This window comes from Sapajus apella, unplaced genomic scaffold, assembly GCF_009761245.1.
Source record: "Sapajus apella isolate SASKATOON/1434 unplaced genomic scaffold, GSC_monkey_1.0 scaffold3, whole genome shotgun sequence".
In the NCBI taxonomy this organism is placed as follows: domain Eukaryota; kingdom Metazoa; phylum Chordata; class Mammalia; order Primates; family Cebidae; genus Sapajus; species Sapajus apella.
In genome coordinates this window covers 43,373,679-43,384,928 of record NW_022436943.1, presented here as the reverse complement: position 1 = coordinate 43,384,928, position 11,250 = coordinate 43,373,679, and the positions used below count along the sequence as shown (strand labels likewise).

Sequence of the window (11,250 nt, the reverse complement as noted above, 5' to 3'; positions counted from 1 at the left end):
CAATATAAATACAGATAGGGCTCAGAGAAGTGACTACAAGAGTCATCATATTGTCCTCGTTTGCATTAAGCCAATGCTGTATGATTAAGATGACACTCCTGTGGAGCATCCAGGAAATGGGGTTGGTGAGTTGCAGCATTCCAAAGAGCTGGTGCCACTGCATGTGGGACATATCATGAATGCTTTTAAATGATGTGTGCATAAATATTCAGGAGGTCCTTTCAATCTCTTATCTCAGCTTTGAGCTAGGAGGTAAACACAGGGTCAAAATGGGAAGGTCCCTAAGTCAGCCTTCATTGTCTTTGACTTGAGATTTTCACTTAATTCTTCCTCCACATGAGCTCTTTCCCAAGAGGTCTCCAGTAATGCAGGAAACGAGTGTTTGCATCAACATCTCCCTTCGATCTATCCCTCTGATAACTCAGAAATATGGTGCTCTTTCCGTTTACAAAGTACCTTTCCAATAAGCACCAAGACTTTTTTCTTTTTCCCAAACAGATTATTATTTGTTTACACAGCAGCCGCAGGAGTATTAGGCCTCTAATTGCCATTTTACCACTGAAGAAACAAGCCCAGAATGCTTCAGGGAACTTGCTGAGGACAGAGTGACTCAACAGATCAGTACTGGTTACCGTATCACGAGTCCTTGCTGTCTTGGTAGAAGATAGGGGTAGCACACTCCCTGTCCTGTGGCATCTGCTTCCTTCCAATCTGGGTCCCTGTCCCTGCTGTGCCCTCTGTAAGGAGAGGATCCGATGCTGTGTCCTGACTCCTGCCCTTCCACAAACACAGGTGTTTGCTCTTCACCTGCAACACTAGTTCTCAAACCGGGCATACACTCTGTCCCGCCTTTCAACCCTGGTCTCCAAGATCAAGCACATGGCAGGTAATCGTTGTTATTTAGGTGGCAACAAGTAGGAGAGAAGAAAAGAAAGCATAGCTTCCAGTTGGGATAAGGGGCTCAGTTGCATTCATTAGCAAATTAACTTCCTGCCATCCTCATTCACTATTCACCATTCGCTTAGAGCAAACCTGTAGAGCTAGACAGCTGGGGTTCAAATCCAGCGACCACCCATTCATTATTCACTGTGTAATTTTGCACAAAGCATTCAACTTCTCAGTGCCTTCACTTTCTTATCTGTAAAATGGGAATAATACAGTATGTCTCATAGAGTTACTGTAAGGATTAAATGAGAGTCACATTTTGCTGGAAGTACCATCAAAAAGCCACTAAGTAGCATTTCAGCTTTTTTTTAAAAAAAAAAAAAAAACAAATGAAGTCCTCAATCAAGGAAAAACTAATTGGCAACTACTGGAGAGACTTGGCTGTTCTCTTTTGTTAAAGGATTAGAAAAAGAACCCTTTTGGTGGATTGGTAAGTCAAAGCAGAGAAGAGTCCAAGAGACAGAGTGCTTGGCCACTCCTCACTGAGAGGTTTGCTGGAATCAACCTCATCTCTTCTATGGTATCAACCCACCTGATAACCAAATCACTGAATTATCTTAACTGGAAAGGAATGTCAGGCAATCTAGTTCAAGTCCTTGCCAATATCACTGTTTTACAGCTGGAAAAATGGAGACTTACAGAAGTTAGATAACTTGCCTCTTTTCCCAGATGAGACTTAAACCTTGACCTCCTGACTACTACCAGAACATTGGTTGAGCGCTACTATGGAAACATAAGTTCCTCATGTAGTGCTTTAATCAAGAGTGGCCCGCTGATGAGCGAGCTAGCCTAGAATCTGTTTGTGACAACCTTGCAAGTCATTTCTGGAAACACCCAGACTATACTCACTCTTGAGAAACACACTGCATTACAATGAAACATTTAGCCCTCGAAACTGAAAACTTCTTCCCTGAGAAGAAACAGTCTCAGGGACAATTTTAGACAAAGACAAAATATACAGAAAGATCAAATATAAAAATATCATTTAAATAATAACTAAAATAAGCTGGGCGTGGTGGCTCATGCCTATAATCCTAACACTCTGGGAGGGTGAGGTGGGCGGATCATGAAGTCAAGAGATTGAGACCATCTTGGCCAACATGGTAAAACCTCGTCTCTACTAAAAAATACAAAAATTAGCTGGGCCTGGTGGCACGTGCCTGTAGTCCCAGTTACTTGAGAGGCTGAGGCAGGAGAATAGCTTGAATCCGGGAGGCCGAGGTTGCAGTGAGCCAAGATCACACCACTGCACCCCGGAATAATAACTAAAATACCATCCACTCATGGAATATAAAAAATACACACCAAGTAATCTGCAGACTGCTGCAACTATTACAGTCAGAGAAGGTGAGAGCAGTAATTCTCAAAAATAGACTGTGTTAGAATCACCTGGAGGGCTTGTAAAACACAGAAGGATGGGCACCACATCTTATGGTTTGCAATTCAATAGGTTTGGGGTGGGGCCAAGGGTTTGCATTTTTCCAAAGTGCTTGAGGGGTTAGCAGGAAGCGGTGGCTCAGGTCTATAATCCTAGCACTTTGGGAGGCTCAGGCGGGTAGATCACCTGAGGTCAGGAGTTCCAGACCAGGCTGGCCAACATGATGCAACCCCATCTCCACTAAATACAAAAAATTCGCCAGGCATGGTGGTGGGCACCTGTGATCCCAGCTACTCGAGACGCTGAGGCAGGAAAATCACTCGAACCTGGGAGGCAGAGGTTGCAGTGAGCCAAGAGCGTGCCCCTGCACTCCAGCATGAGCTACTGAGCCAGACTTCATCTCAAAAAAAAAAAAAGAAAAGAAAAAAAAGGCTTGGGTGATGCTGATGATGCTGATTAGGCACCACACGTTGCAAACCCAGTGGGGCTGCGATGAAACAGAGCCAACATCGTGTTATGAAAAAAAAAAAAAAAAAGAAGGTGGATACAGTGGCTCACACCTGTAATCCCAGCACTTTGGGAGGCCAAGGTGGGCAGATCACCTGAGTTCAGGAGTTCGAGACCAGCCTGGGCAACATGGCAAAACCCCGTCTCTACTAGAAATACAAAAATTAGCCGAGAGTGGTGGTACGTGCCTGTAGTCTCAGCTACTTGGGAGGCTTAGGCAGAAGAATCGCTTGAACCAGGAGGTGGAGGTTGCAGTGAGCCAAGATCAAGCCACTGCACTTCAGTCTGGGTGACGGAGCAAGACCTCATCTCCAAAAAAAAAAAAGAAAAGAAAAAGCAAAAGAGGGCTGGATAGATATTAAAGCTGTTTCCATTTTGATGGGGAAGAAAAAGGATGCACAGGTGAAGCTAGGGCATGGTAAGCCAACTTGACCATTGTCCAAGCCTCGATGGAACAATGGAAGCCAGGTCCTGTGTTGTCTCCGGGAGGAGTCAGATACCTAACTGAAGAGTGTGCATTGCTGATTCTGGAAACATAGCCTGGGGAGATCTCTCACCCAACTAGACCTCAGCTTCCTGGTCTGGAAAATGAGGAAACTGACTGGATTTATCTCTAAAATCTCTCAACTCAAATTTCTTAGGTTTTTACGGACACCCTGATGAATCTTGAGAAATAAGAATGTTTTATCTAAGGAATGTGAGCCCCTGTAAATAATCAGGCTTAGAAAGGCATTTAAAAGGTTAACAGCAGTCACAGACCACTCTTGCTTGAACTAAATAATTACCTCTTGAAGCCACTTGCTTTGTGGGCTATTGACTGATGCTAAGTAGCCAGAAAATGCCATACACCCTGTAGTTCAACAGTGTCCAGCCAATCACTAATCAATGTTATTTCTGCAAACCAATGAAAATTCCTGATGAACAACTTTTGTCATTGCCCTCTTTCCTGGTTCATCCTTTCTTTTTCTTTAAACATGTGAACTTCTCTTTGTTTTGCAGACCAATCTGTAAAAGCAATTTGGAAGTGCCAAGTGCTGTCGTCTTCACACTTTGAGCCTGAATAAACACTCTTTATTTTGTGTGTGTGTGTGTTTTTTTGTTTGTTTTTCTTTTTTGAATAAACACTCTTTAAACTAGATTCTGGCCGGGTGCAGTGGCTCACACCTATAATCCCAGCACTTTCACAGGTCAGGGCATTTGGATCACTTGAGGTCAGGAATTCGAGACCAGCCTGGCCAACATGGTGAAACGCCATCTCTACTAAAACTACAAAAATTAGTTGGGTGTGGTAGCAAGTGCCTGTAATCCCAGCTACTCAGGTGGCTGAGGAGGGAGAATCTCTTGAACCCAGGAGGTGGAGGTTGCAGTGAACCAAGATGGGGCCACTACACTCCCTCCTGGGCAACAGAGCAAGAGTCAATCTCAAAAAAAAAAAAAAAAAAAAACCACCCTAGATTCTGATTCTTTTTATTATTTTAGGTTGACAGCCTCTAGGATAAATCCTCACTCACAAGATTAAAATGGAATCAACTGTTTGGGCACATTTTGTACTGAAAAGATCTACCACAAACCACAAGGCCAGGGAGCACAAAACAGTAAATTTCATTTCCTTTGGGCTTCCAAACAAGGATGAACACATTAAAGTGAATCTTGTGCTAAGCATGCTGTACAAACACTGTCTAGGGTTACAATCGTTTATTTTCAGTTCACAGGACAGAGGCTGAGGCTGCCAAAGTGCCACAGGCTTTGAGTGTTGCATGTCTCTAACATGAGAATAGACGAGGTTTTTCTGGATTTAAAAATATTTCAAGTCTTCAGAAGTGTTCTCGGGAACATCTGCAGCTATGGCGGAGGCTGCTTTCAGTTAAGGGGCTTGCAAAAATTTCTCAACCAAAACACATTTATCGATTCCCAACTGCATACCTGGCATAGCTTACAACTGCTCATGCTGGCTCAGTTTCTGGAGTTCAAGGATTATGTAACTGAAACAGGTGCTGTTTTTTCCAAGTGGAAATGTTGTATTCTATATGTTTGGGAATTGTGTGTATACCAGTCAAAGTCTCCTTAATATGTTAAAACTCAACCTATCCAACACTATTTTCCTCTTTCAACTTTAGCCCAATCCTTCCTTTCTGCCTCTTCCCTGTATGTAGGCTACTCCCTTTTCAGAATGTGCTCTCCCTCTTTTCCGATTTATCCACCAAACTCAAATGCCTCAGCCTTCTTCCAGGATGTGTTCTAGAAAGTAGACAGATACGGTCTACTTTCTAAAATGCTCATGTTTACTGATAGAGTATTTTGTATTACTTTAATCTTATTTGCATTAATTCTCTTCAACTATACTACAAATTAGATGAGTAAAAAACTATCTCATTCTTCTTTCATATTTCCCAAAGTGTGTGTGGGGGACGGGGCTTACGGTAAATGACACTCAGTGCGTATAAAGGTTTGGATTTCATCTTTGTTTCAGGCTGGACAGAAAGAAATCATAGTGCAGTATGGAATGCAAACCTTGAACCTCTAATGTTGGGTCCTTTGATAGCTGTATACTCATCTCTGTGGAACAGAAGGACTTCAGAATGTTTCTGCCATCACCTTTCTATTAATATGAAGTATTTGGACTACCCGTCTGTGTGTTTAGTTCCACTGGATAAGAAATGTTACATAACCCTTCCTTCAGGAAGAGACATGTTATTCTTCACAGAATGTGTACACAGCAGGGTGCTGGGCTGTGGCCTAAGCTCTGTCTGCTGTCAGGATCCAGCCAGCTCTCGACAGGTATAGCTCAGGCTGGTGCACAGGTCACTCCATGAGACAATGGACAGCTAAGCAAAGATGTCAGGGCATTAGCTAGCAGGAAAACTGATAGAAGGCCAATGTATCTGCTCAGTCCCAAAGGTAAGGAGCCAACACTGAAGGTGCTCGTGTTCACGAAACTCCTATGAGGCAATGGACAGAGGCAGCTCTGCTGTGTTGAAAAGATAAAATGGCACAAACCAAAAATGCTGAATACTGAGAATCTCAGATGCAGTGATGGAAACACTCACACACACACGCACACACATACACACAAAAACACACACACACACACACACACACACACACACACACTAGTAAACAAAAAAGTCACAAATAATCCCAAACCACACCTCATTAACCATTTTGGGGGTTAACTATCCCTTAACCATCATTAACTCATGTAGCCAAATGTTTAGACCATCTGTGGTACTCAGTGCAGACATTAAATACACTTGTACTGTGATTTCTTTCTTTTCTTTTTTTTGAGATGGAGTTTTCCTCTTGTTGCCCAGGCTGGAATGTAATGGTGGGAACTTGGCTCACTGCAACCTCCACCTCCTGGGTTCAAGTGATTCTCCTGCCTTAGCCTCCCAAGTAGCTGAGATTACAGGTGTCCACCACCATGCCTGGCTAAGTTTTATATTTTTCCTAGAGACGGGATTTCGCCATGATGGCCAGGCTGGTCTCCAACTCCTGGCCTCAAGTGATCTGTCTGCCTTGGCCTCCCAAAGTGCTGAGATTACAGGGGTGAGCCACCACACCCGGCCTCCAGGCTTCATTTTAACTCACATTCTGTTAGACATAAAAAGAAATCACAGCAAAGTGCAGTGGCTCATGCCTGTAATCTCAGTGCCATTGCACTCCAGCCTGGGTGACAGAACGAGACTCTGTCTCAAAAAAAAAAAAAAAAAATGAAGCCTGGAAAAATTTCAAAAAACCTAAAAATTTATATTTCACTAATGACTGTAGAAAACAAAAATGTTTCTCAAGTCTGCATAATAAAATGCTATTTCACATATCTGATACCACCCTCAGGAAAATCTTATTTTCTATGTCTGGAAGATACAGCCAGTGAAAAGCACCATCTGGTAATCTGTATATTGGCTTAGGCCAGGTTTGCATTTTCCCTTTCTTAACATAGTTGCTCTGATCCTTGCAGGTGTTCTGTACACTCAGAGTCAAATTTTCGGGCCACCTGTTTCCCAATGTAGCCCCTGAATATTCTTGGTATATGCCTGTATTTGACGAGGCTTTGGTAGATACAATTTCATATACCTAGATACACCTTTATTTGGATCCCCAGGTCAGTCAAACGGTTTGAGGATAGGAAAAGAATAGAAGAGGCGCCGATGCCACTATCAACAGCCAAGTGGACATTTATGCCAGGTGTGAGTGAGACTTTAGGCGGTAACTCTGGATTATCCAGTGTCCTATATATCAGATACCTAATGAGGCTCTACATAATAATAAATCCACATTTTTGAGGCCAGGCGCAGTGGCTCACGCCTGTAATCCTAGCACTTTGAGAGGCCAAAGCAGGCGAGAATCACCTGAGGTCGGGAGTTCGAGGCCAGCCTAACCAACATGGTGAAACCCCATCTCTACTAAAAATTACAAAAACTAGCCAGGCATGGTGGCGCACAGCTGTAATCTTAGCTACTCAGGAGGCTGAGGCAGGAGAATTTCTTGAACCCGGGAGGCGGAGGTTGCAGTGAGCCAAGATTGCGCCACTACAGCCTGGGTGACAGAGCGAGACTCAATCTCAAAAATACATAAATAAATAATAAATAAATGAATCCACATTTCATGTGCTCAGCACATTATGGCTTATAAATTACTTCCAGATACTGCATCTCATTTGCAAAAACTTGATTTGGCAAACAAGCATGTGATGTAGTTAAGAGACGATTAATGAGAAGAACGTTCACATCTGGTGATTGGAATTAGGTATTAATAGCGTGTAAGTGGCAAGGCCACATATAGAACCTAGAACCTAAGATTTTTCACTCATCAAGACTCACACCTGAAAGAGTATATTCAGCCTTATTAATATTTCTGCATGGTTTGCAATTGATTACATTAATGGTTTTGTCTGTAGTGTTGTTTTGCATGTTTACATCCTTCATGTTTACATGTTTACATGCCACCCTGGAGGCTCTGTTTTCTCTCTGTAACTTTCTACTTTGCTATGATATTGGGCAGATATTCAAACTCTGCTGATGCCTATATAAAGGCTGAAAACTTACCAAACACTATTTAGAGCCCCAAGAACGCTGACAGGGTTCCAAACACCTGTGGCTACTTATAAAATACAGCACTCATTAAGCCAAAGACAGTGTCTTCTAAAGATAGCTAGGTAACTAAAGGTTTCTTCAGTTATCTGCCACATTCTCCTGACAGTTGTCATTTGAGCTGGGTTGGCACTTGGCAAGAACTACAAAGTCACACTCTGTTAATTAGGCTACCAGAGGCAATGTAGGGAAGCTGAAAGAGGACCCTCTGGAAATCATTAAGATTGTAGAAAGCCTTTGAAAGTCTTTTCTCAATTTAACATAATCATGCTACTGCACCTGTGTCCAATATCATTCCATCCTAGCATTTGTTATTATGTGAGATGCTAGGAAGCAAAGCCAATACCGACAAACTCTTACTCCAGGCCCCAAGAAGTAAATGATACTTGTGTTCTGAGAATAGGTGGGTTGTCTGTCATGGTTTTTAAATGAGGCCCTGGCATCTATTTTAGCCCAGGGCTCTGTTTCTTGGTGACTCAGATTTACATCACAGTTACATTTGCCCTGGAGGAATCTCTTAACTCTCTGATTTATTTTTCCAATGAAATGTAAAATGTCCAGAAAATCACTCCCCACTTATCAGACTTGTAATTTTCTCACTGATTACACAAGGGAAGTTCAGGGACAAGCAGTTTGATTCAACAGCAACTCGAGTCTTCGAATTCTTTAAGAACTGCAACCAGCCTGGACAACATAGCAAAACCCCATTGCCACTAAAAATACAAAAATAAGACAGGTGTGGTGGCGCATGCTTATAACCCCAGCTACACTTGTCCCACAAGACTGTCCCCACTCCAGATACCAATTGCAAGTAGTAGACAGTCACCTATACGTCTAACTAAGTGGCTTTAAATCAAAGTTCCCATCATCTCCTGCACAAGGTCAATTAATTTGTTAGGAAGGCTCACAGAAGTCATGGAAACACTCAACATTTATTGGGTTAAAAAAAATTTTTTTTCCATTGATTTTGTATTACAAGGGTCTTGCTATGTTGCCCAAACTGGTCTCGAACTCCTGGCCTCAAGCCATTCTTCTGCCTGGGCCTCCTGAAGCACTGGGGTTACAAGTGAGCCACGGTGCCCCACCCATTTACTGTTTTTTAATCCAGTGTGTTAGAGGGGATACTGATGAACGCCAGATGGAGATGGATAGGGCAAGGTACAGGAAATTGGACACAGAGCTTCCATGCCCTCTCTTGGCCAGCCACCCTCCCAGCACCTACACATGTCAGCAAACCAGAAACTCTTCAAATCTCATTGTTCAAGAGTCTTTGCTAGAGTTTAATCTCCAGCCTCCTTTGGCCTCCACTTTCTTGGTGGTTGGTGGGTGGGGTTGAAAGTTCCAACCCTCTAATCTTCTAATCACTTGGTCTTTCAAAACCAGCCCCATCCTGAGACTAGCTAGGGGTCCCACCCTAAGTCACTTTATTAACATAAACTCAGTTGTGCTAATAAGGGCTTATCATAACAATAGATACTCATCGCTTGGGATATTCTGAGAGTTTAAGCTGTGTGAGGAACCAGGGACTAAATACTTTTCATATTATAGCACAGTATCTCAATTGCCCTCCATTGATTTATGGACTATTTTCCTTTTCTTTCCTTTTTGTTTTTTTTTTTTTTTTTGAGACAGAGTCTTGCTCTGTTGCCCAGGCTGGAGTGGCAGTGGCATGATCTTGGTTCACTGCAACCTTCAAGCGATTCTTCTGCCTCAGCCTCCCAAAGGGCTGGGATTACAGGTGTGTGCCACCACACCCAGCTAATTTTTAGTAGAGATGGGGTTTCACCATGTTGGCCAGGCTGGAACTCCCAGCCTTCAAGTGATCCACCTGCGTGTATCTCCCAAAGTCCACAACACCAGCCCTTATTTTCTTTCTCTACTTAAAAAGTCATCTCCCTAGATCTTTTTGTAGTTCATGAGCATGATGATTGGGTGTCCACACTCTTGTGTGAGATGTGCCAGCCTTGAACCTTGTTATGACACTGGCACATTACCCATCTGATCTGAGAAGAAAAGAAAAAGAAAAAAATGAAAAAAAAAAAGTTATCTCCCTAAGGGTAGAAGTCATGTTGTCTATTTCTTGATATTTTGTTTAGTACAAGCAAAAGCTGGTCCCACAGACCCTTGATAAATATTTATAGGCTGATTAACTAAACATAAAATATTATCAGTAGGCATCTGTCTCTAAAAAAATTAATCATTCTGGGGGCCGGGTGCGGTGGCTCACGCCTATAATCCCAGCATTTTGGGAGGCTGAGATGGGTGGATCATGAGGTCAGGAGTTCGAGACCAGCCTGGCCAAGGTGGTGAAACCCCATCTCTATAAAAAATAATAATAATAAATAAAATTAATTAATTAAAAATCATTGTGGGAAGAAAAGATTTTTTTTAAGGATATATCTAGGTTTCTTTGAAATTTGGTGAAGAAATCTGTGCCCTATATATTTCTTAAAAGCCTCAAATTAATCTATAATAAAATGTTAATTGCACTTCACATAAAACACGACCCTTCAACCTTGTTCTAATCCATCCATTAGTAGGAAGGTAGTGTCATGGGCCAGATCTTACGTTTTGTTGCCAGGTGAAAAAAACAGTTTTGTTGCTACCACATCATAGACCTCTGGATTCAAAAGTCAAACAGAAAAATACGCTTTTGGTGTTGTTATCATCACCAGTGAGAGCCACGGTGGGAGGAAGAATAGCCTCATTCTCTTCGCCTGCTTATACAAGGGCTATTTACCATGTTGATAGTCCTTTCATCCCTGCCAAGAAAGTCACAATATCCCTTTTATTAATCACTCACCACAGGCACCATGTAATGCACAGGAAAACGACTGGCCCTGATGAACAACGTGAATGCCCTCAGAAGACACAGGGAAATTAAGTGAGGGTCTTGACTATCCTAAGATAAACAGTGAGAGCTAGAGCTCCAAAATCAAAGCTCTGGTGTCCTGTGTAGAACTCTGGGAAATGCTATGAAGGCCTTCCTTCAGTAAAGTCTATAAACATTTTTCACCAGCCATCACTTTAGGCTTATGGTCCAGCAACAGGGAAAATCAAACTCAGTCCAACAATCCATATTTACTGGGTGCCTAGTAATGTTAGACACTGTCTAGACAAGGGGTGTACAGCAGTGAAACTGACAGACTGGCCTCTCTCACAGGGCTTTGAGTCTTAAGAGTGGCCTGTTGAGGCCGGGTGTGGTGGCTCATGCCTGTAATCCCAGCACTTTGGGAGGCCGAGGTGGGCAGATCACAAGGTCAGGAGATCGAGACCATTTTGGCCAACATGGTGAAACTCTGTCTCTATTAAAAAAAAAAAAAAAAAAAA

General features: G+C 42.6%; 1 protein-coding gene and 1 non-coding gene across 3 annotated transcripts in view; one reads left to right on the top strand and one right to left on the bottom strand.

Annotated features, from left to right (window-relative positions):
* Positions 1-11,250, bottom strand: part of DEPTOR (DEP domain containing MTOR interacting protein) — a 186,819-nt gene that overhangs the window by 150,015 nt on the left and 25,554 nt on the right. The gene's annotated exons all lie outside the window — the stretch shown is intronic.
* LOC116536154 lies at positions 9,821-9,924 on the top strand. The gene has a single exon (XR_004262501.1). It is a non-coding gene; the product is annotated as a small nucleolar RNA U13 (small nucleolar RNA).